General features: G+C 45.3%; 1 pseudogene; it reads left to right on the top strand.

The window, feature by feature from the left end:
• Positions 1-7543: 7543 nt before the first annotated feature.
• LOC105002876 overlaps positions 7544-25942 on the top strand; it is a 56782-nt pseudogene continuing 38383 nt past the window's right edge.

Here is a 25942-nt window from a genome sequence, read left to right as displayed (position 1 = left end):
ACTGACCTTTTCCAGTCCTGTGGCCACTGCTGAGTTTTCCAAATTTGCTGGCATATTGAGTGCAGCACTTTCACAGCATCATCGTTCAGGATTTGAAATAGCTCCACTGGAATTCCATCACCTCCACTAGCTTTGTTCATAGTGATGCTTTCTAAGGCCCACTTGACTTCACATTCAGGATGTCTGGCTCTAGGTCAGTTATCACACCATCATGATTATCTTGGTCATGAAGATCTTTTTTGTGCAGTTCTTCTGTGTATTCTTGCCACCTCTTCTTAATATCTTCTGCTTCTGTTAGGTCCATATCATTTCTGTCCTTTATTGTGCCCATCTTTGTATGAAATGTTGCCTTGGTATCTCTAATTTTCTTGAAGAGATCTCTAGTCTTTCCCATTCCGTTGTTTTCCTCTATTTCTTTGCATTGATCACTGAGGAAGGCTTTCTTATCTCTTCTTGCTATTCTTTGGAACTCTGCATTCAGATGCTTATATCTTTCCTTTTCTCCTTTGCTTTTCGCTTTTCTTCTTTTCACAGCTATTTGTAAGGCCTCCCCAGACAACCATTTTGGTTTTTTGCATTTCTTTTCCACGGGGATGGTCTTGATCCCTGTCTTCTGTAGAATGTCACGAACCTCTGTCCATAGTCCATCAGGCACTCTATCTATCAGATCTAGTCCCTTAAATCTATTTCTCACTTCCACTCTGTAATCATAAGGAATTTGATTTACGTCATACCTGAATGGTCTAGTGGTTTTCCTTACTTTCTTCAATTTAAGTCTCAATTTGGCAATAAGGAGTTTATGATCTGAGCCACAGTCAGCTCCCGGTCTTGTTTTTGCTGACTGTATAGAGCTTCTCCATCTTTGGCTGCAAAGAATATAATCAATCTGATTTCGGTGTTGATCATCTGGTGATGTCCATGTGTAGAGCCTTCTCTTGTGTTGTAGGAAGAGGGTGTTTGCTATGACCAGTGCTTTCTCTTGGCAAAACTCTATTAGCCTTTGCCCTGCTTCATTCCGTATTCCAAGGCCAAATTTGCCTGTTACTCCAGGTGTTTCTTGACAACCTACTTTTGCATTCCAGTCCCTATAATGAAAAGAACATCTTTTTTGGGTGTCAGTTCTAAAAGGTCTTGTAGGTCTTCATAGAACCATTCAACTTCAGCTTCTTCAGTGTTACTGGTTGGGGCATAGACTTGGATTATTGTGATATTGAATGGTTTGCCTTGGACACGAACAGAGATCATTCTGTCGTTTTTGAGATTGCATCCAAGTACTGCATTTTGGACTCTTTTGTTGACCATGATGGCTACTCCACTTCTCTAAGGGATTCCTGCCCGCAGTAGTAGATATAATGGTCATCTGAGTTAAATTCACCCAATCCAGTCCATTTTAGTTCGTTGATTCCTAGAATGTCGACGTTCACTCTTGCCATCTCCTGTTTGACCACTTTCAATTTGCCTTGATTCATGGACCTAACATTCCAGGTTCGTATGCGATATTCCTCTTTACAGCAGAAGACCTTGCTTCTATCACCAGTCACATCCACAACTGGGTATTGTTTTTGCTGTGGCTCCATTCCTTCATTCTTTCTGGAGTTATTTCTCCACTGAATTCCAGTAGCATATTTGGCACCTACTGACCTGGGGAGTTCCTATTTCAGTGTCCTATCATTTTGCCTTTTCATACTGTTCATGGGCTTCTCAAGGCAAGAATACTGAAGTGGTTTGCCATTCCCTTCTCCAGTGGACCACATTCTGTCAGACCTCTCCACCATGACCTGCCCGTCTTGGGTGGCCCCACATGGCATGGCTTAGTTTCATTGAGTTAGATCAGGCTGTGGTCCATGTGATTAGATTGACTAGTTTTCTGTGATTATGGTTTCAGTGTGTCTGCCCTCTGATGCCCTCTCGCAACACTTACCATCTTACTTGGGTTTCTCTTACATGGCAAGTGCCTAACAAAAATAACTCCTTGCCTGAAGCAGACGTGGCTCTGCTGGAAAACATAGGAGTTGGCACCTTGGTGAGCTGACCAAGCACTGAACAGGAGCTGCCCCCTCAGCAGCATGCTGTGCAGTGCACGACCTGTGTGCCATATACAGTGATGCTGCTCCCGAGAGGGGAAGGCGGCCCAGGAGTCTCATCCCGCATGGGTTCTGGCTCATTGCCACCAATGCCAGAAGCAGTTTCCTTGGAGCTTTGATTCACAGCCTACTTTCCACGTTCCAAAGTATGGACTGGAAAGTTGGAGCTTTGAGAACACCATGACATTCATTTCCCAGAACTCCTGAAACTTTTCATGTCTGAACCCACACCCAGGTGATGTGGGAACTTGCAGGCAGCTCTAAGTCCTGGGAGCTAGGATCACAGAGAAACGCACAGACTTACACGACTTAATTTCTTTCATCCTGACTGACAGGATAAGGACAGAAGGAAGAGGAGAGAAATCTAAAGGAGCTTTACTGGCGCTGACATTCTAAGCTTGCCAGAGATAAGCAGCTAGTGGGGAGTAGGGGGGTGGGGTAGGAGGCAGCAGACATGGTGGGGCTGGGGGGAGAGCTTGAGAGGGGCACCCAGGGTCAGGTGGGTGGGGGAGACCCTTATTCTACACAGTACAACCAATGTGAGGAGAAAAGATGTGGAATTCAGTCCTAAATTGCTTATTTGGAAAATAAGTAAGTGGTTAGTGGACAGTGGTTCCACTGAATGGAATATTAATTTTCCCCAAAGTTATTTAGAACCTAGTCATGGAGAGGAGAGGAAGAAGGTGGGAGGGGAGAAACAGAGACAGAGAGAGGAGAGATAGAGACAGAGGGAGAAGACACAGGGAGAGAGACAGAGAGAAGGGATAGGAATGGAAGCGAGAGAAGACAGAAACCAAGGGCTTTGCCCACCGTCCAGCCCCCACCCCAGAACCTGTGTGCAGCTCGGGGTCTGGCACAATAATAATGAAGGTGTGAGAGTGAGAAGAGGTGAGGTGACATCGGTCTCTATGATGCTACTGAAAGCATTGCCCAGAGATCAGACTGGAACATCTAAACTTCCCACTGACTTGTTGGCTCTCTTGTTTGGAGAACTTCCATATATGCTCTTTAGCATAACTCGTCCATCCTTGCCCTACTTCCTTCATTGTCCTTCTAGACTTTGCTCTTCCTTCCACTTCCCCTCCTGCAGACAGAACAAAGGAAAGCATCTCTGGCTCCCTGCCTTGAAGACGGTCTCTTTGGTTTTCCTGTTTCCTCTCTTGAGAGAGGCTGTCAGGCACTTCCTCTGAGGTTTATCTGCAGTCTGATCTGTCAGTCTTTGAGATGGTCTCTCTCTTGGTCTCTCCCTGCAGCGACACCACGAGGCCCCCCTCAGTAAGGTCTGAGGAGCAGCCGCTCACCTGGCGATCTTAGCTGCCGGGCTATTCTCTCCTGCGCTGTGGAGACTGAAGCTCCTGAAGAAGGAAGGGGGTAGAAGGATGCTGCCTGGTGAATGCTGCTTGGATACCAGCAAGAACTGAAGCTTGGCTTCTTTTCACCCTTTAAAATGTGGATGGGCTCACGTCTTACCTGCCTGCTATGCTCAGGAATGACTCTCACCACTGGACAGCCCTGTCTTTTACCTGAACCCCTTCCAGATCCATCCAGAGCCCAGCTGCCAGCACAGGGATTCAGCATTCCGAGCATGGCATGTTTATTTCGAAACAGTCATGAGGCTTGATTTGATGTAGTGAAAGAAATTAGTGCTTGCTGAATACAGCTCAATTATTACTGCATTAATTCATACAGATTAGCAGCTGACATTGGCTGGGAGGCAAGAATTCGGACATTTCAGTAAGTTTGGCTGAAGAGAGCTGCCTCTCCATGGCTGCCGAACACCCCTCCTCAGCTCCAGTGTGCAGATGATGACTCCGTGTTTGGAATGACTTTCACATTCGGGGTGCATGATGTCATTTTAATGTTAGCTGGAAACGGGCAAATTAAAACATGGTTGAGAGATGCCCCAAAATCAGTCATCAAACTGACACCCTTAGAGACCTGCTTTCTCCCAAGCCTATCATCAAATGACTCTTCAAAGTTGGAAGAAACTGTAACATGCTACCAAGGAGATGTAGCAAGATTCCTCACTGTGCATCATCAACCTTGGTATGTGAATCTGTACCTTGTGTAAGCAGTTAGGTGTCTCAGCTGCAGGTAACAATGGTGAACACATAAAGGATGATTTGCTTGCTGTATACTCCTCTCCAAAATAATATGTTGAAACCAGGACTCCTAATACCTCAGAATGTGGCTTTATTTGGAGATAGGACCTTTATAGATGTGATTAAATTAAAAGGGATCCTGGGGACTTCCCTGGTGGTCCAGTGGTTAAAACTTCACCTTCCAATGCATGGGGTTGGTTCGATCCCTGGTCAGGGATCTGAGGTCCCACATGCCTCGTGGCCAAAAAGCCAAAACAGTAAACAAGAGCAATATTTTTACAAATTCAATACTTGAAAAATGGTCCACATCAAAGAAAAAAAAAATCTTAGAAAAAAACAAAGGAATCCCTCAGAATGGGCCCTCGTGTTAATTCAGCATTCTCCAGGGAAACAGAACCAATAGGATACACAGAGAGAGAAAGAGAGAGAGAGAGAGAGAGAGAGAGAGAGAGAGAGAGAGAGAGAGATTCATTACAGAAAATTGGCTTGCGTGGTTATTTTGTTGTTGTTCAGTCACTAAGTCCTGTCTGACTCTTTGAGACCCCATAGACTGCAGCACACCAGGCTTCCCTGTCCTTCACTATCTCCCAGAGTTTGCTCAAACTCATGTCCATTGAGTCAATGATGTCATCCAACAATCTCATCCTCTGTAGCCCCCTTATCCTCCTGCCTTCAATCTTTCCCAGCATCAAGGTCTTCTCCAATGAGTTGACTTTTCTCATCAGGTGGTCAAAGTACTGGAGCTTCAGTATCAGTCCTTCTAATGAATATTCAGGGTTGATTTCCTTTAGGATGGACTGGTTGGAACTCCTTGCAGTCCAAGGGACTCTCAAGAGTCTTCTCCAGCACCACAGTGCGATGCATGGTTATGCAAGCTGGCAAGTCCCATGATCAGCAAGACTGTGTCAGCAGGTTGAAGGCACTGGAGAGCAGATGGTTTAGTTTCCACCTGATCTGATGACCTGGGAACTGGGATAGCTGAAGGGGTTGCTGCTGCTGCTGCTAAGTCGCTTTAGTCGTGTCCGACTCTGTATGACCCCATAGACGGCAGCCCACTAGGCTCCCCCGTCCCTGGGATTCTCCAGGCAAGAACACTGGAGTGGGTTGCCATTTCCTTCTCCAATGCATGAAAGTGAAAAGCGAAAGTGAAGTCGCTCAGTCAGGTCTGACTCAGCGACCCCATGGACTGCAGCCTACCAGGCTCCTCCATCCATGGGATTTTTCAGGCAAGAGTACTGGAGTGGGGTGCCATTGCCTTCTCCGAGCTGAAGGGGTAAGTGCATCCAATTGCTGGCAGGCTTGAGGCTCAGGAAGAGCTGATGTTTTGGTTAGGAAAAAAGTGAGCCCTAGTTCAAAGAAGGCATAGACAGGAGAAATTCTTTCTTACTCGGGGAAAGGTCAGCCGTTTGGGGTTCTGTGTTCATTCCTACTGGTCAAGTTCCCAAACAAACTCAATTTCATGTTGTACTTACTACCTCAAAGCCCTCCCACCATTCATTCATTCATGTATGCACAAAAGATTATTCTAAATACTTGGCATGTGTTGTCTCATTTAACCATTGGATTTGGGAGGGGGGGCACCCAGGAAGCCCTTGCTTTTATATAACAACAATCCCATTAAGTGAATTTTCCCCCAATTATAGACAAAAAAGCTGATGCTCAGAGCCTCAAGTGAGCAGACCTTTGCACTAATACTCCCCTCTTCCTGCAATCCTCTTCCTCCTTCCTTGGATCTTGGTTCAAATGTCACCTCCTCCAAGAAGCCTCCCTTGACCATTCGTTCTTAAAGAGCTAGCACTCTGAATCACTCTTGCACTTCATTCCATTTTTTCACAGCCCCTATCACTCTTTGAAATTATATTTTTAATTTATGTGTCTCAAGTTTATTGTCTGTCTTCCTCCATTAGAATGAGTAAGTTCTGTGAGGTTGAGAAAGGTCACCTCCTCTAAGTTGGGCCAGTCTGAATCTTTGGCTCTTAAAAGGATTCTTGATGCATAGTAAGCCATCAATTAGTGTTCTTTGGATGAAATCATGGATATACCCAGAGTCACACAGCTGGTAAGTCACAGAGTTGAGATTTCAACCTAGACATGCCTTTCTCTAAAATCTAGGATTTATGCCTTTTCTAGACTTCACACTATCCATCTTGCTTGAAACTTTGTTATTTACTTTTCTGTCTCTCCTTCACGGTTTCTGAGAGTAATGCGACCACATCCTCTCATAGCTCCTATTAGGACATGGTCTCGCTCTCCAGACACTCCGCCCCTGTTTGCTGAGATGACTACATTTCCATGACAACATCAGAGGAGGAAGAAGGGCTCAGAGGCCCTGTGTGCTTTTCCTCCCCTTAGCATCACAGAATAAGAAGAGGTCCTCCTCAGCTCGCTTCAGGCCGGAAGTGTCATCTGCAGCCTTGGGAGGAGTCACAGCCCCGGTGCTGACAGCCTCCCCCGGATGACACGCATGCAGGGCAGAGGCTTCAGCCCAGGCCCCATTTCAGGAGTAAGCACTGGCCAAGTTGCTTAGAAGATGTTAGACCTTCTGGCAAGGAAACTTGCTTGGCCCCTGTTCTCAGGGGCAGGATTCTTCTTGGCCAGTGAGAGCCTGGGTGATTCAGAGGGTAGCCAGCCATCTTCTTACTCCTGGAGTGAACACAGTGCAGCAAAAGCCTTCCCACCCGAGCCTGCCTTGGTTTTTTCCATTTTCCCCTGAGCAGGAAAAAAAAAAAAGAACAACGGAAACTCCCCATTTGTGCCGGTGGAGAGAGAGAGCTATGAATGAAACCCTTCTTTAGTGCTCACAAATCATTCACTCTGCCGTCATCAGAAAACCCAGAGGAGTAAAGAAGGCAGACTCGGCTCCTGTGGCCACCCTGAAGCCAAGGGGCCTCCGGAGCAACAGAGAGGATGTGCTCGCCTCTTCTTCCATGGAACCAGCCTCAGCCATGAAAGCCAAGCAGCCTCTGCTCCACTACGCACGCTGTTTTGCACAGGGATTTGGAAGCAGTACTCCACTTTCCTGGACTGATAGAGCAGGCAGCTGCCTGACATGTATGGTTTGACAGCAGCTAGACATGACTTCCTTCCTCAAAATAGCTCCCTATGCCTGAATTTCCCCCATTAACATAATACCCTTGAGTCTCACAGAATTGTCCTTTAAGAGAACCGTGACAACAATGCAAACTCCCCTAGAAGGCCAATTGTCCACTCGACAGGGGTCAGCAAACTTTTTCTGAAAATGACCAGATGGTAGATATTTTAGGTTATGTGGACCACACGGTCTCCACTGCAACTGCAATATTAACTTCTGCAGAGGTAGTCCCATAGCAGCCCCAGATGGCATGTGAGTGAATGGGCATGGCTGTGTTCCAAGAAACTCCACCAAGCCTGTGGCAGGCTGGACTGGGCCCATTGCACATGACCCATCAGCCCTGCGCGAGGCTGTAAGTCAGTGACCTTACCATCTCTCTACCCCCAGAGCCTCTCACATGAGGCATGCAGAATGAAGAGATGCTGCAATGCTGTTTGTTGAAGTAGTTACCAGCTAACAACAGTCCAAGGGAGGCTGTTTGATAGCCAGCATTTCCAGAAGGAGCCTTGATATAGCAGGGAATATTCAGAGGGCTGAGAATTGAGGAGGGTAGGGCTCTAAAATGAAATTTGCCAACTTAGCAATTTTAACTAAACAGATCTGTTGGTTATAGTCATAAATCTCCAGATTCCATACCTGGATGAGAGCATCACGGATCATGGTCCCCATCTGGGGACGAGCAGAAAGGAAAGATTGGGAGCAAAGGAATCAAATAAGAAACCCTGGGCACAGTCACTCTTTCCAACTTTGGCATTTTTGTTATATTCCTGCCTCAGGAATGATGTTTGCTTTTGTCATTCCAGACAATGAGCCAGAGTCCTGTTGTTCTGGCTTAGGTGACCCATAAAGCCCTTTGGAACAGCTTAGTTCTTCTGTAAGCCAGGACTGCAAGGCAGCGTGCCACTGTCCTTCTTTCCTCCCTCTCTGCAGTTGCATCACTGTGGCAGTCACAGCACCCAAGATCAGTCTATTGACCTCTTTCAAGATGGCAGAAGTGATGACTGTGAAGGTGAGAAATGATTTCAGTAAAGGATAATTGCTGTCGTTTTCACTTGGCTGCTTTTTGGACTACCATATCGGTTTGGTAGAGCACAGAGCACTAAAGCCTGAGTTGTGTGTGCTCATTGCAGTTCCAGACTTTCAGGGACCTTGTGTCTGTCAGGATAGGTAAGGTTTGGCTGCAGTAACTTCAAAATTTCAGTTTCTTCACACAACCCACGTTTATTTCTCATGTTACATGTCCAACGTGGTTGTCAGGCAGGCTCTCATTAGTTGTTCAAGGACCCAGATACTCTTGGCTTCACCATCACATGTGTCTTCTTGATCATCTCATCAGGGGAAAGGGCATGGCATATTATGCCCCAGATTCTAAAGCCGCTGCCCAGAAGTGTCATAATCTGTCACATTTCATTGACTGAACAAGTCACATGCTACATGGAACTTCTAAGAGGGGGGTTAAGTGCAATCCTACCATATGCCTGGAAGGATGACACAGTAGTGAGTTAGCCTAATGACTACCAGAGGACCTGAATAAAGGGTTGAGGCATCAGCTTGCATGAGGAATCAAATATCCTCAGGGAAAGACACTTAGCTAGAAGCTGAGTACTGGTTCAGCTTCGGGAACGGGAGTTAATATGAATATTCCAGAGGCAGCACAGGAGAACAACGCTCATTAAGGAAAGGCAATTGCTGAAGGCCAAGTTGAAGTTGAAGCCTGAGGACTGAAGCAGGTATTAAAGATAACTGAGGCTCCACAGTGGGAGAATCGTCAGACTGCCTTCTTCCAGGAAGAAGCAGCCTTTAAAAGAAAAAAAGGCTGAGATAAATGCAATGTGGATATCACTAGATTCAGTATAAAACCAAGGGTTAAGCACAGCAGTAGCTCTGAGAGTGGGTAAAACTACTGACGTGGAAAAGAGTTGACTTATTCTGATGCAGAAGGAAATGGAGCGGTGAGGAAGATGCTGGTATGTCTGCCCCATCCTGGTTTCCAAGTAAAGCCCTCCAGGCACTACAGTAGCCCTAGTGCCCAAGGTAAAACGAGCCAGGCCTGGGAGCAAGGCCAGCACAGTTGCGTAGATCGAGCACTGCACGTCTTGAGCTGCTGCCAGCCACACTGTGATTTATGTGAATGGAGTGTCCAGGAGCTGACAGTGAGCAACGTGAAGAATCCTGAGTGATAGCCCTGTCTCCACACCCTATATAAGGCAAGATTTAGACCCCCGCTCTTCACTTCCCACAGCTCCTGCCCGCTTCAGCGTCATTTCCTGTTTCTGGCCTTGCCCTCACCCTTTGACTCTGACAGCAGAGCTAGCTGTTCTGGTTTCAATGGTCAGGGTTTACCAGTGCTTCCCTTACTTGTTCCCCAGAAGTGAGGTCACAGAGGGTGAATTCAAGGTCATGCAAAGTATGTCAGCCTAGAGCGAAGTAGAGGAAGTCCGCTGTTTGCAAGCATGTGGACATCCCCAAATCAGGAGAGGCAAGGATGAGCCTGGAATTCCCATGAGAAGAGGACGCAAGGAATTAGGTTTTTTGTTTCTGTTATTGTCAGTCTCCTGGTTCACTGAGGCTGGTGTGCAAGATAACAGAGGTATCTTCAGTGCCTACACAGTGCTCAGTATAAAGCAGGTCCTCATTAAATGTTGGTGGGAAAAAAATCATGAATACATATATTTAAAGAAAATTCAACCTTCTTCTTTCCATAGTCATAAGAATGAAGGGAATTTGACCACAAAACAAGCTACTGAAATGTGAAAAAGTCAACCAACTAAAGTAGAAGGAGAGAAGGTGGGTTTTTTTTTTCTCCTGTAGGAAAGCAAGGTACCATCTAGAACCGAATTGATGCTTGGGGATGGTGTCTTCTATATAAACCCTCACTTGTGAATTGGTCCTTACAATTTCAGTCCTAAGATGTTCAGGGGTGGAGTGAGTTTCAGTTCTTTAAATGCTTATAAAAACACCCAGGGTTAGTGCTGTGTCTGGTATTAGCACAAAACATTGAAGGTATTATCACCTTGAAAACTAGCACCAAACATCAACAGTGTTGCCATAACAATATTGAACAAATAGAAAATTGCTTTAGTCCTTGGTCATTTTGAGGGAAAGCAATGTATTTACATACTTCTCCTTAGAGAAGCACAAATATAGGTGATAATTGAACGTGCATGGGTGTGGAATAACCATTTTTCATGAAATCATGATGCTCAGCAAAATAAATACTGAGACTGAAGCCAAGTCAATCTTAGGCAAACATTTGCCTCTGAATGCACGTGTGACCTCCCCTCCCATTGTCCTTCCCCATTTTACTTTCTGACAGAGACATGTGTTGAAATGTGGGCGTGGTGAAAACTTGACTCACATCAATAATGGTGAAAACTCAGCTCAGTATCAACAAGGCTCTGGCTTCATAAATATCTGTCCTCAAATAAACAGAAAATCCCATTTAGAAACAAAAAAAGAAAGTAGGGAAGATGGTAAAGGACAGGACAGAGGGTGAAATCTGACTTGATTTATTGGACGCTATTATCCAACAGCTTATTCTCTGCCAACATGTGTACTGGCCATCAAAAAACCCATGCTTAACGAAGATTTTCATCAACGCATTTGCATAATGCCTTATTTACATGCATAGAATTCCACATAGCATTGCTTCTGACCAAGGGACTCAGGTCTTAGAGAAAAAGATGTTGCATGGGGTTCACACCATGAAATTCCCTGGGCTCACCACATATCAGGGGCTTCCCTTGTGGCTCAAGTGGTAAAGAATCTGCCTGCAATGCGGGAGACCTAGGTTCGATCCCTGGGTTGAGAAGATCCCCTGGAGAAGGGAAAGGCTACTCACTCCAGTATTCTGGCCTAGAGAATTTCAGGGACTGTATAGTCCATGGGGTCACAAAGAGTCAGACACGACTCGACATTCACCATGTACCCCATCACCCAGAAGCAGCTGGCCTTGTAGAAGGCAGAATGGGCTGTGGAAGACTCAGTTACAGCCCAATTTGGGAGAATCACCTGAAGGTCAGAGTTCTAATTAATAGGATGCCACATATGCTTTGCGGAGAAGGCAATGGCACCCACTCCAGTACTCTTGCCTGGAAAATCCCATGGATGGAGGAGCCTGGTAGGCTGCAGTCCATGGGGTCGCTGAAGGTGGGACAAGACTGAGCGACTTCACTTTCACTTTTCATTTTCATGCATTGGAGAAGGAAATGGCAACCCACTCCAGTGTTCTTGCCTGGAGAATCCCAGGGACGGGGGAGCCTGGTGGGCTGCCGTCTATGGGGTCGCACAGAGTCGGACACGACTGAAGCGACTTAGCAGCAGCAGCACATATGCTTTGAATCAGTTGCCAATACATTTCTCCCAAAGCCATAGGTCCCGGATCAAGGGTAAAAGTGGGAGTGGCTTTTCTCACTATGTCACCGAATATCCACTCACAGCATATTGCTTTCCGTGCCTGCAACTCTGGGCTCTTCTGTCTCTGAGGTCCAATTTCATACGGAGAAAAACTTCCGTCAGGTGACATGGAACTGCTGCACTGATGTGAAAGCCGTGACTGCCAACCAGTGCTCCCCTTCCTGCTGAACTTGCTAGGGGAGAAGGGGTTTCTGTACTGGTGGATCCTCATTATGTACTGAGGGACATCAGTTTCCTATTATACAAGACCGTTCTCTAGAACTAAGGGATTCTCCAGGGTATTACATAGTACATCAGCTAGAATTTGATTTTGGAAGTGGCTGTTTTATGTACGTGCATGCTAAGTAGCTTCAGTTGTGTCTGACTCTTTGCAACCCTATGGACTGTAGCCCACCAGGCTCCTCTGTCCATGGGATTCTTTAGGTCAGAATACTGGAGTGAGTTGCCATTTCCTTCTCCAGGGGATCTTCCTGACCCAGGGATCCAATCTGCATCTCTTATGTTTCCTACAGTGGCAGACAAGTCCTTTCCTTCTAGCGCCACCTGGGAAGTCCCTATTACATAGTTCATGCTAAGTTGCTTTAGTCGTGTCCAACTCTTTGCAACACTATGGACTGTAGCCTACCAGGTTCCTCTGTCCATGGGATTCTCCAGGCAAGAATACTAGAGTGGGTTGCCATTCCCTTCTCCAGGGGCTTCCCAACCCAGGGATCAAACCTGGGTGTCTTACATCTCCTGCATTGGCAAGCAGGTTCTTTACCACTAGTGACACTTGGGAAAACCCATTACATAGTACACCCATGTCCATACTAAAAGGTAATGAACACGATATCATCTACAGCCAAACCAAGAAGCTATCATTTTTGTATGGAACTTTAAACATGTAGGAAAAGTGTGTACCTTAGCTGAATAGCCAAGGGAGTGATCCACGCTCCAAAACTACCTTTCTATGTCCCTTGGACTGCAAGGAGATCCAACCAGTCCATTCTGAAGGAGATCAGCCCTGGGATTTCTTTGGAAGGAATGATGCTAAAGCTGAAACTCCAGTACTTTGGCTACCTCATGCGAAGAGTTGACTTATTGGAAAAGACTCTGATGCTGGGAGAGATTGGGGGCAGGAGGAGAAGGGGATGACAGAGGATGAGATGGCTGGATGGCATCACTGACTCGATGGATGTGAGTCTGGGTGAACTCCGGGAGTTGGTGATGGACAGGGAGGCCTGGCGTGCTGTGATTCATGGGGTGGCAAAGAGTCGGACAGGACTGAGTCACTGAACTGAACTGAGCTGAACTGATGTTCCGCTCAGTGATGTGAGGACTGACCCCTCTCTTTTGACAGTTGGCTCCTGGTTGTGCTCTGCCAGTAGGGGGCACTAGCGAGATACCAAAAGGCCTGCTGCTCTTAAGAACTTTGCCTCACAGGGACCCTTCACCTTGGCATTGACGAGGTCCATCCAGTGTCAGAGTTGCTTAAAACAGCTTCCTTTCACCCTCTTAGGAGTACAGGCATAACCAAGTCCCTTCCCTGGAGCATCTAGGTTTTGATAATCTCACCTCCTCCTCTGTTTCCTCAGCCCCGAGAGCGGTTGCTACTCTCACCGGTAATGATGTTGATTACCTCGGTTGTCCCCTTTTTGCTCCCTCAGCCCTCTCACACCTGTGTGATCAATTCTCCATCTTCAATTCTTTCTGTTGAAATTTCAAATGTGGTTTTTGTTTTCCTGCATAGACCCTGACTGATATCCAGCCTTAGAATGACGTTCAAGATTAGGCGGCATTTCAGTTATTATCCATTTTTTCAGAAAGATTCATTGGAACACTCAATCACAAAAAAGGGGGGGGGTTAAGTAATTTAATATGGAATTAGTATTTTTCAAGACTACTATCCAAATAGGAATGGGGAGATTCCTGTGAATTCCTGCTGGAAAACAAATTCATTTTATTAAAAGGTTTTCCTCTTTGTATTTGGAGATTAAAGAAATGATAGAATTTATAATTCCATTAAACAAACAATTTCACTTATTTTTGATAAATTGCACTACGTGTGGTTTAATTACTGTGTCCAGAATAGCATTTCACATCTGTGGCCCCAAAAGCTGTTATTGCTGTGGACCTGCGGGACAAAGAAATAGAGCCCTCCTGTGGCCAATTTAAGTACTACAACCCCTTGGAGTTCAACGTTGATAGTATTAACATCTTGATCTTTCGTATTAACATTTCTGATCTTTGAACAGAAAAATATCATACAAATCCTGCCCTGCATTTCTAAGAAACAGAATAGAAGCTTACTATCCATAGAAATAATACCTGTGCTTCTTGGCACTACACAAATATAAAACATAAACTGTGTAATCAAGGCCATATTAAATGCCCAATTTTTGAAGGCGTAGGTAGAGGGAGTGAGAACAGGTCTGGGAACAAAAGAGCTACTTAGACCCTGTACGTGGCAGAGGTCTTAACACAAACACAGTGATTTACTTCGAAATTGGTTATACACACAAGTAAGTCTCCTGGGCACCACAGAGAAGAAAACTCAATAAATTCTGCAAGAGTTTTTGATGTGCAGATGCAATGAAATATGTACATTATTATCTTTTGTGGCAGATTCAAGGGAGCCCAGTGAAGAGGAGTGGTAGAGACCTCTCAGGGCAAGCCGGAGAGAGATGGAACATGGAAGGGGGGAGCATTTATGCTTTGCAGTTGGATGGCACTGGGTTCTAATGGCATTTTAGCACATCTCTTGCCTGGAAAATCCCATGGATGGAGGAGCCTGGTGGGCTGCAGCCCATGGTGTTGCAAAGAGTTGGACACAACTGAGTGACTTCACTTTCACTTTTCACTTTCATGCGTTGGAGAAGGAAATGGCCACCCACTCCAGTGTTCTTGCCTGGAGAATCCCAGGGACAGGGGAGCCTGGTAGGCTGCCGTCTACGGGGTCGCACAGAGTCGGACACGACTGACGCGACTTAGCAGCAGCAGCAGCAGCAGCTGTGTGACTTAGGGCAAGTTGTCCAACCTCTCTGATTCTCAGTTTCCCATCTGTAAAGTGGATGTAACAATATCTGCTTCAAGACAATGTATAGTGTCATGGGGCAGGGAATATGTTTCTGAGCCAAGCTCCCAGGCTTGAAATCCTGACCCTGCCACTTATAGTGTGACTTTAGGCAAGTTATTTAACCTCTCTGTGCCTAATCTATAAAACAGGACGAAGTAGTACTGACCTTGCAGGGTTTTTTGAAGATTAAATGACTCAATATACACAAAACACTTAGATCAGGCATCGTGGATGAATTTTCCAGTGTTACTACTATTTAAAGTACCTTAGGATGCCTTCCACATGTTAAACAGTAAGTGTTAGCCTTATTATTTGCTGTAAGTCATCATGGACAATTTACTTGTTATCTATTCCTTATCTGCTTCTTTCTCTATTAAGTAGAGTCAAGTGAAATTGCCATTTTTATAGGTGAAGAATACTTGAATGCAATATTTTCTTGGTTTGATGGAATACAGACCAGCGCTTATCACCAGGTCACACTCAGGGTTATTGGCAAGAGCTTAAGATGAAGGAATAAAGTAGGGCTTTCTGTCCACATTTATGCCACTGAGCCCAGAAGCCCCTTCCCTGCCTGTGATGACAAATCCCTTGAGCAGAATTAGTGGGGCTTTGTCCCCGCCCAGTTCCTCTGCTAGTGCAGGAAAGGAGGAGAAGGAAGTGATGATTGGGGTATCTGTACCAATCTTACAGTCTGGCAAGGAAAACAGAATCCACCCCAGGTAGTTTTTATAGAGGGTACTTAATATGGAGAACTAGTTACAAAGGTGTCAGAAAAGTTTAAAAGCCACATAGGAGACATTGAAGCAACCCAGAGATGAGCAACAGTGGGGAGTAGCTACCACTTTGACTGCTGGAGGGGAAAAGGGCAGAGGGGGCATCAGAGCCAGAGCAGGGCCCCTGGCAAGAGAGGGAGCCATGAAGAGCTGCCCGGCCACTCCTAGAGCTGCCCCCACAAGCAGAGAGGGGGAGGGAGGTCTCTCTTCCTTCTGCTCCCTGGTCTCTGGCCAGTGCCTCCCTTGGGCTGAGCTCGTCCTTCTCTGTTGGCAAAGGGGCATGGGGTTTGCAGGCATTAGCTCCTTGAATACAGAGAAGAGCAGGGTAAAAGAGAAATGGACTTGCCAGCAAAGAGGCAAATGCCTGTCTGGAGAAGCAGAAGTTGAAAGGAAGAAGGGGAAAGACTGGAAGGTGGCGGCAGCAGAACATGAAGCCCAGCCTCCTGTTTCTGGCGCTTCAGCATCTTCTCAATCCAGTGGAGGTAGAATCCAGACGCTTCGCTACTTTAGCCAGGCCCTTTCAAGTAAAAACTGCAGGAACCACCAGAATCCGTCTCAGGGGACTTGATAAGATGGGGAGGGGTACAGGCAACTGGGCAGGAGCCTTCTGGTTGACTTATGACCTCCAGGCAGAGAGGTTTAAAGACCTGCACTGCATATTCTTGGCCTCCACCCTTTTCTCCTGATGCCAAGTCCAGCGGCCAGGGAAACAGACTTCAGGAGGAGAAGCCTCACCTTGGAAGTTGTCTCCTCTAAAAGTACAGAAATCAGACAACAGGATGCGATGTGGGTAGCCTGGATTGAATACTAGAACAGAAAGGGGCACTCATGGAGAAACTGGGTAAAGTCTTTATTTAGTCAATAGGATTGTTAATTTCTTAGTTTTGACAAATGTACTATGAGTGGGCTTCCCAGGGGCGCTAGAAATAAAGAACCCGCCTGCTAATGCAGGAGACATAAGAGACATGGATTCCATCCCTGGGCCAGGAAGAGCCCCTGGAGGAGGACATGGCAACCCACTCCAGTATTCTTGCCTGGAGAATCCCATGGACAGAGGAGCCTGGCAGGATACAATCATAGGGTCGCAAAGAGTCGGACATGGCTGAAGCCACTTAGCACACATGTACACGCTATGAATATGTTAGATATTAACACATTATGGACTGGGCAGGGTCGGGGGGAGGGGTTAGCAGAAACTAATACCTGCGTCTGGCAATTTGTTATGTAAGCAAACGTTGAAGTGTCCCCAGTCGGTAATGTTCTGGAAACAAAAGATGTATTTATAATATGTAACGTCCTGTACTATTTTCTCTTCTGTAGATCTAAATTTATTTTAAAAGAAAGCCCACAAGATTTCTGTGACCTCCTCCAGAAAGGCTTCTTCCTTTAGCTTCAGTGGGCAGCTTCAGCTGACACAGCACCACTGAAGCACCACCAAGGAGAAGATGCTTCCCCCACAAACCCACAAAACACCAGTAAACACATTCAGGAGAGTGTCAGGAAGCTCATATCCAGAAAGACTTCTGCAGGATTTTTCATACTAGTAAAAAGCATGAATGCATAACAGTATCCTAAGTACAAGGAGCACGGTTAACTCGTGTTGTGACCACAGCCACGCTGTCATTCTCATTGATGGGGTTTGTGTTATACCCCCTTTGGTTAAGCCAATGAACTGGGTGATGTTCAAACTTAATGGACAAAGTTCATGCTCCGAGTGTGTGTTAGTCAGTGGTGTTCAACTCTTTGCAACCCCGTGGACTGTAGCCTGCCAGACTCTTCTGTCCATGGGACTCTCCAGGCAAGAATACTGGAGTGAGTTGCCATTCCCTTCTCCATTCATGCTCTAAAGAAGTTCTTAACCCAAGCCCAGTCATGGTACTGGGTTATCTACAAATGAATTGACCTTGTATAGACACATTCATCTTTTAAAGTCACTTGAATAACTTTTAGAAAAAGCAGAGCATAGCTATACACACATACACACATGACCAGTTTAGGAAGCAATCTGACTCAATAGCACAGAAGTGTGAATTGATTTTTTTTTTCCAGCTTTTTTCCCATTGTCTTCTATCAAAGTCCCCGTTTTCCCACTGGGTGGTGGCTCCCTTTAAGGCATCTCAGTCCAATCCTATAACTTTTAATTCACTTTTGGTAATTATAACAGTCTCATTCTAGTTACCAAGACTTAGTTCTGTTCATTTTAAATTTTCAATGTTGTATATTTAATTCAAAGTGGCCCCTCCCAACATAGGTGGCTGTGGCTAGTTCTGATGGGGTCTTTCCCCCTCTGTCCTCTTTCTGATAGTTACTCCTCTGACATTGATCTGAGGGTGGGGACTGGGGAAAGTCTCCCTTTGGGACTGGTTATGATAAAATATATTTAGCCTCTTTCCTGTAAACTCCTGGCCACTAATCTATCTTGTAAACTGTATACTCCATTGTGGTTGCAGATGGAAACTCTAACAGTATCTAATAAAGAGACACTTGATTCCATTGACTTCTGATCCATGAGTACTAGCCCCAAATCTGCATCCCCCTGATAGAATGTACTTCTTTGCTCATCACTCTGGCACTTCCTGGCAAGCCTGGGGCCCTGGATCTGATACACAGTCTGCAGCCCTAATCCACAGGCTCAGTACATCTTCTGGGCCCCTCAGAGACCAGCCAGGAGTGGTCTTTGGTCCTTCGTCTCTGTGTGGCTGTGCTCTGCTCAGGTCAGGTGTACTAGGTGTACTAGGTTGGCACTGCTAACCAGGACAGGGAAGGTCACCGCTTCTTACAGAACTCACAATTCTGTAATTAAGTTGGGGGGTTTCTATCTCTGATCTTTGCAGACAAGATCCAGCCATGCTCATCCTCGTCCCCCTGCCCCCCCAGAAGAAGGCAGAGATGAGGAAATGGCCTCTCTGTCTTGTGTACCACCTCGACCTCCAGCTTCCATCTCGCAACAGTATAGGACCTAACTCTGATTAGCACTGCTTGCCCCTGGAACTACAGACTGTAATACCAAGAATGATCTCTTATTGGTGCACTGGGACGACCCAGAGGGAGGGTATGGGGAGGGAGGAGGGAGGAGGGCTCACGATGGGGAACACAGGTATACCTGTAGCGGATTCATTTCGATATTTGGCAAAACTAATACAATATTGTAAAGTTTAAAAATAAAATAAAAAAAAATAAACTTGGCCCTAGAAAATTTGGAGGTTTCTCACACCGTGAGACCATCTTCCCTGTGTGTAAGGTCCAGAGCAGAACAAGAGCTCAGTTACAACCTCCCCGCAGACCCCTGTGCACATACACATAAATACATTCCTACTGGAAGCAGCTGCCCAGTCCAGAGGACTCACCTCTACGGCTCCAAGGACGTATCCTTTGAGATGCACAGTGGATGCTATAGATCTGTCCCACCTTGACATTCCTTTGAACTTTGTGAATTCTTTTTTACTCTTTTAACACAGTACTGGCAGGGGACTTGAGAGGCAAAAATTATCAGGGACTGTTTCAAAGCTCCATCCATACAAAATCTGGAGGATGGGGGAGGTGCCTCCCCGTGCACCACTCTTCGAGGGAGAGCTGTCCATATCAAAGGAGCAAGTACTTGGCCAAACTTACCTCAAACCACAACTTCACACTGGCTGGCTGGAGTGTCCCCGCAGGACTTACTTCCCTCCTGTCTCTATTCAAAGGCCACTTGTACTGATGATTTAACAATGAATATCTCTCTGCTGCGTGCTTCTGAGCTTAGACGGTGTTGAAAGGGCATCACTGCCCACTTCTTTCCCTTTGTATTGCTCTTCCGAGGGATGTAACCAGGATGGAGAAACGGGAGTCAAGAGGTAGAAGGGTTCTCTCTAAGTAAATGTTTACAGCACTGCCAACATTTTGCTTTTAGAAGCATCAGCTGATGGCCTACTAAATGCCAAGTGTAAAGTAGGTACTGAGAGATGAAGATGAGGGAGGCGTGGTCCCTGAGTTCCCAGTGCTCAGAGGCTGGCAGGGGAGACAGCCAACTGTAAGTGCGAGGGTGACGTGTCTCCAGGGTCAAGGGGAGGGATTCATCTGTTCTGGGTGCCAAGGTAAGGTTACAGAGACGGACTGACCCAGGAGCTGGGTCTAGAAGGGTAAGAAGCTGAGGGTGGAGGTGGAGGGAGGCAGCAGCTAAACAAGGTCAGAGCTTGTGGCCTGCCTAGTGCTGGGCCTCTCAGCGGTGCCAGAGCCCCGAGTGCAGGCTTTGAGGGTGGTTTCCCTGGTAACCACACGGCAGTAGATCCTGAAGGATACCCCTGCTGTCTTGCGTCCAGGAGTGTGATAAAAACACTGCAGGACTTGGGAACAGAATTGCCCGCAGCAAGTCTTTGGTGGTAGTATTTTCACCAAGCACTTTCTCATATGCCATGGAGTCCGCTAAGCAGGCTACATGCTGCAAACCTCACTGAATCTTTACAACCACCCTGCGAGCTGGCATGATGCGCCTATACCCTATTTTGCAGGGGAGGAGATAGGTTTAGCAATATCAATAATTCTTTTGAAAAAGCACATAGCAAATAAGCAACAGAGCCAGGTTTTGAGCTCTGGTGACTATGACTCCAAATCTCCTATTCTTAACCCCCTCTCCTTCCTAAGAGGAACTTAGGAATCTCCTTCCTAAGATTCAGAATGTTCACAATGGAGTCCCTCCATGTGCTGGGTTCAGGGTATTTAATACAGACCATGAGAGCCAGGGCTTGCCCTCGAGGAGTGTGCACCCCATGGAATGAAAAACAGGTGAGCAGCCAATCGCAGCCCACAGTGGCAAGAGCTACGATATGTACCTACAGCCTTAAAAAGTAAAAAGATGGGGCAGCCACCCAGCAGAGAGCTCCAGTGATGAGTCCATGTGTGTGATTTATCTCAGTTTTAGAGTCCAAATGGTACTTTAGTGTCTCCAGTTCCGTTTAGTTGCTCAGTCGTGTCCGACCCTTTGCAACCCCATGGACTGCAGCACCCAGGGATCGAACCCAAGTCTCTCTCATTGTAGGCAGATTCTTAACCAGCTGAGCCACAAGGAAAGCCCTTAGTGACTCCAGGACTCCGACTAATCAGGATCAGGTAATTTTACCCAATATCACACGAGGGATTAATCACCTTAGGCTTGGATAAGGAGTGTCTCTCCTAAGAAATAGGAAGATTAAAGTTTTTAATTTGGGAGAATAACAGGAACTTATCGCATGTTGGCAAGAGGTCTCCAGGAAGGAGATGTGGATTCCCTTAAGGGAGAGCTCCCACTTTGCCAGGCTCCCCCATCTCTATTCCTCTTGTAGTTTGCTACTCTGGTCCCTGCTGTAAATGACTTTTAAAAGACAGTCAGGGCTAATGTTCATTGCAGCACTGTTTATAATAGCCAGGACATGGAAGCAACCTAGATGTCCATCAGCAGATGAATGGATAAGACAGCTGTGGTACATATACACAATGGAGTATTACTCAGCCATTAAAAAGAATACATTTGAAGCAGTTCTAATGAGGTGGATGAAACTGGAGCCTATTATACAGAGTGAAGTAAGCCAGAAGGAAAAACATAAATACAGTATACTAACGCATATATATGGAATTTAGAAAGATGGTAACGATAACCCTGTATGCGAGACAGCAAAAGAGACACAGATGTATAGAACAGTCTTTTGGACTCTGTGGGAGAGGGAGAGGGTTGGATGATTTGGGAGAATGGCATTGAAACACGTATAATATCATATATGAAACGAATTGCCAGTCCAGGTTCGATGCAGGATACAGGATGCTTGGGGCTGGTGCACTGAGATGACCCAGAGGCATGGTATGAGGAGGGAGGTGGGAGGGGGGTTCAGGATGGGGAGCACGTGTATACCTGTGGTGGATTCATGTTGATGTATGGCAAAACCAATACAATATTGTAAAGTAATTAGCATCTAATTAAAATAAATAAATTTATATTAAAAAAATAAAGACAGTGAGGGCTGATTAAGACTGTAGTATAAGAGAAAAACAGTTATGTTCCACCTTGTAAAGTTAACTAGACAGAGCAGGGAATCTGATATTGAAAGGCAGATGTAGCCTGTCATCAGAGCTTCATTCACCTTTAAATTCAAGATTTTGCCCTCAAATCAGGATTTTTATTATCTTGTCAAGATCTTACCTAGAGCTGTTAGTTTTGTTTGGTTCAGCTATTTTAGGATAGAATGCTTTACTGAGCTTTATTGAGTGCAGAAGAAAGGTGAGAGTTACAAGAAAAAAAGCCTCACTCTTGAATCTTAGAAAACCTCATTCATTCAACAGATTCAGAATGTTCATAATGGAGTCCCTCCATGTGCTGGGTTCAGGGTATACAATACAGACCATGAGACCCAGTGCTTGCCCTCGAGGAGTGTGCACCCTATGGAATGAAAAACAGTTGAGCAGCCAATCGCAGCCCACAGTGACAAGAGCTATGATATGTACATATAGCCTTAAAAAGTAAAAAGATGGGGCAGCCACCCAGCAGAGAATGAAGTTGAAGAAAAGTCATAGAAGGCTGCTTGGAAGTGGTGAAATCTGAGTCTTGAAAGATCAATCTTCAGGAGCATTTAACTCATGTTTTAAAGTCAAATCCTCACTTAAAACCAATAAACCAAATCATGAGGTCGTGCACTCACTGGACAATAAAAACGTATGCAATATTGACAGCCCACCATCCGTATTGTGGGAAAATTCACTTCCAAAGCAAAGATCAAAAGGAACAATCAATACAGCAGAACACACAATAAAATCTACCCTCATACTAGCTGATGAACAAAGCTTAAAATTAGTGATCTTTTCTAGGACAGCAGTAATTTCAAAGTTAGACGCTAGGTGGTGATCTTAGCACAGTTTGCTGTCCTTGACATTGCCTGGAGAGAGCCAGTTAGGGAAGGTTCACCCTTTCTAGGAAAAACAAAACTCTGAATACAGCCATCATGAAAGTGAGTTGATTGAAGGGGATAATAGCTTTCATGGTATCTTTTCCCTATAACAAACAATATATATCTTTGGTTTACAGCAAATGTTTTCTTGTAGACAGTCACATCTACAGTGATAAGGACCAGTGGAAGGACACTCTCCCAGGTCGCTTCAGCCCAGTTGTTTTATAAAGGTAGCGATGCCTTTGGACAATGGAGTCAGGAGTTCATATTCAAGTCTCCCCAAGCAACCTTAACCTTTCACTCAACTTCATAGTCTCTAAGGAGAGGCTTGCAACCTGGAAGAAGTTGTTAAAAAAAGTCAACACCCAAATCACTAGATCTGAGCCTTGGTACAGAATGCCTGCCTCCCTCTCTGTTAATAGAAGAATGCTATACTAGAGGATTAGAGGTACTATGGAAAGCACATTAAGCTCCTTGAATTAAAGGAATTATGAGAATACCAGATGTTAGCAATAAGTCTCAAAGATGACAAAGATAAGGGGAAACCTTAACTCTTAGAGCCATAAAATAGCAAGAAGTTGATATCACAGGCAAAAAAGAAAAATGAAGGAAATAGTTACAACTGAAAGTATTTTAGGTAAACGGGTAAATTGTGGGGGAGAGGAATGTAGATTTCATTTGTTATATGCAAAAGGAGTGGAAAAAATTTTTGAGATTGAACACCAGAAGTCAGCAAGACACTAGGCAGAGAATAAAAAAGGAAAAAAATGATTTATTGTTGATAATATTGTAAGCAAGCAGGTTATTTATATCTGGTTTCCAAGCGCTGACCTAAGAACTTGACCCATGCTAAGGGTTCACTGGTCTATGAGGAAAAGAGGAAAGAAGGACACTGTAAAAATATTTCAAGAAGTTAAACATGTTAAATTCTTTAAAATTTGCTTTTATCCTTAGATTAGATTTCTACCCTTCTAAAATTGAAGAAAAGCCTTCCTTCTGTGAAGTGGTCACCATAGAGCTGTTTGTGGGTCATTTTGCTGTTTTGTTGTGAGTCCTGACACCTCCAATCCGTGGCACCATTGTGTGGGTCCTGAAATGTGTTTTTTGGAGACTGACACTGGTGTAAGGAATCCAGAAGTCTGAAAACTACAGAATCAACAACCCATTTAAGAGAGCAATAGTCAGCCAGGTGTTAATCACTTACTCATTCAACAAGTTTTTGCTGAACCCCTCCCGTGGGCCAGGCCCTCGTGTTGGGTCATGGGCGGTGATCCATGAGCCAGACGACCCCATCCATCTCTGACACCCATCGTGCAGGGGTGGGTGAGGCGTGAAGAGTCTGGTGGGAGGGGTCATATTTAGGATGGTGGCCTTTTAGTCAAGTAGTTGCACAGGGAAGAATTTTTAACATCTTACATAAAATTGAGCACTGTATTTCATTAAAGCTAGCTGGGAGTATTTCTTTCCTGTGACAGTAGGGTAAGTGAATGTTACTAGGGAGTTACTTAAGAAGTATCTCCATCTCCACTCTGAAAGTTGCCATGCTCTCTCTCCAATTCTGCCTGCTCCCTATGCAGAGTATGCCGTAAAGGAATCCGACTGAAGACAGAGGCCCAGAGGTTCTCAAACTGAGTATCCATATCTATCCTGAAAAGGTAGACTAGGTAGGTATGGGCACGGACAAGATATTTCTCACCATGTCATGGCAAAAAGAAAAGTCTGTTTAAGGGATCCACGGTTACTCCCTTTTATGTACAGGCGTCCCTGAAGGACTTTTTGAGACTCTTGGGAACATTGACTTATGTTTGGAATTCATCCCAGCTACAGTCTGGGTCTCCAGTCCTCAATGGTCAAATCAGCAGGAGAATTTTCGATGGAGGAGATTGAAAGAGCCTGATAGTGAGTACGCTGGTTTCCATGGTGACATGCTGAGTACTTACTGCTCCTTAAAGACCAGCAACATGAATAATTTAAATTATTTATTAAGGACTGCCTAGCCTAGAATATAGGGATCTGGGTTAAGAAAAAATTTAAAGCCTCTGCTTCTAGAACAAAAGTGATAAATAAAGATACCTAAAAGGAGGCTTAAAAGTAGTATTTAGAAGTGGTTTCCTTTATAGAAAAGTCAAAACATACAGAGACTGGCTATAAACATTTACATATCAGAGAATTGTTTCAATGCATTACCTTAAGCTTTACAAGGTTTTCAGGCCCTTTAGGGAAACGTTTCAGTTCAGGTACAACCTTACAAATTATTTTACTACCGCTTAGTTCCCTTAACTATGCACCTGTGGGTCTTACTTTACATTTTTAGTTCACTTGGAATTATTATATCTGCAGTATACCCCTCAGCCCAAATATATCTGGCTAGTTTGGGCCCCTTCAAACCAGTGTGGCTGCCAGCACCATGGGTGGTGGATGGTGAGTGCCCTCTCCATTGCACGGCATCTGCAGACTTGGTCCAGAGGTGTCTTTCCTGTATTTATCGACACTCTGGCTTGATCTCATAGGTTCACTTTGTACACATCTTTATTCCCAACTGTGAAGAAACCACGATGCTTCAGGCACATGACTAGGTAAACAGGATTCCCACCCTGCTCATCCACCTCTGGCCACCTGGTCTCTGCACTGCTCTTCTGGCTGGGCTTTTCCATGGATAGAAGAAATGTGTGCTCAGTCATGTCTGACTCTCAGCAGCCCCATGAACTGTAGCCCACCAGGCTCCTCTGTCCCTGGAATTTTCCAAGTAAGAATACTGGAATGGGTTGCCATTCCCTTCTCCAGGGGCTCTTTCTGACCCGAGGACTGAACCCACATCTATTGCATCTCATGCATTGGCAAGCAGATTTTTACCATCTGCATCACCTGGGAAGCCCATGGATAGATCTCCCGCAAATACCCCTCTTTCAATGATCTCTCCAACAGGCAACTTTCTTGAGGCCAGCCTTGTATGATAAGGCCTTGGATCACCCTCTTTGAGGACCACCCTTGAGACAGCCTCACCAGACACCAACTGGCTCAGCAGGAGGGCCTGGATCAGAGTCATCTTCCCCTTTCATTGCTTCCTGACTCCCTCCCTCCCTCCCTTCTTTTGTAAATTCCACATTAGATCTCAAATCCAAATCCTCAGCTCATGATGTCTCATCACCATCTATCTATGCAAGGCTTGTTTCCATACCTTTCTGGTATGTACAAAATTATGTATTTCCTGTGGAAAAAAAAATACTGTTGTCTCCTATGCAGGTATTTTCAATGTACACAAAGTTGTGTACACAAATTCAACGTACATGCATATTTGTGTATTCAACGTACACAAATCGTATTGCACTGTACACCTCAGTCTGTTTCTCGCTTTTTCTCTCAGCATTCTGATTCAAAGTTCTCTTTATGTTGCTAATCATATATAAAGCCTTGGCTAACCGCTGCTTACTCCCTAGAGAATATCCACTACAAGGGCTTCTCCATTCTCTTAGTGAGGGACCCCAGATGGGCTCTACCTGAAGGTGAGAAACAGCGAACATCTTCATA

This window comes from Bison bison, unplaced genomic scaffold, assembly GCF_000754665.1.
Source record: "Bison bison bison isolate TAMUID 2011002044 unplaced genomic scaffold, Bison_UMD1.0 scf7180017864458, whole genome shotgun sequence".
NCBI classification, from domain to species: Eukaryota; Metazoa; Chordata; class Mammalia; order Artiodactyla; family Bovidae; genus Bison; species Bison bison.
Note: the sequence above shows the minus strand (reverse complement) of the source record. Positions and strands in the feature narration are given on the sequence as shown.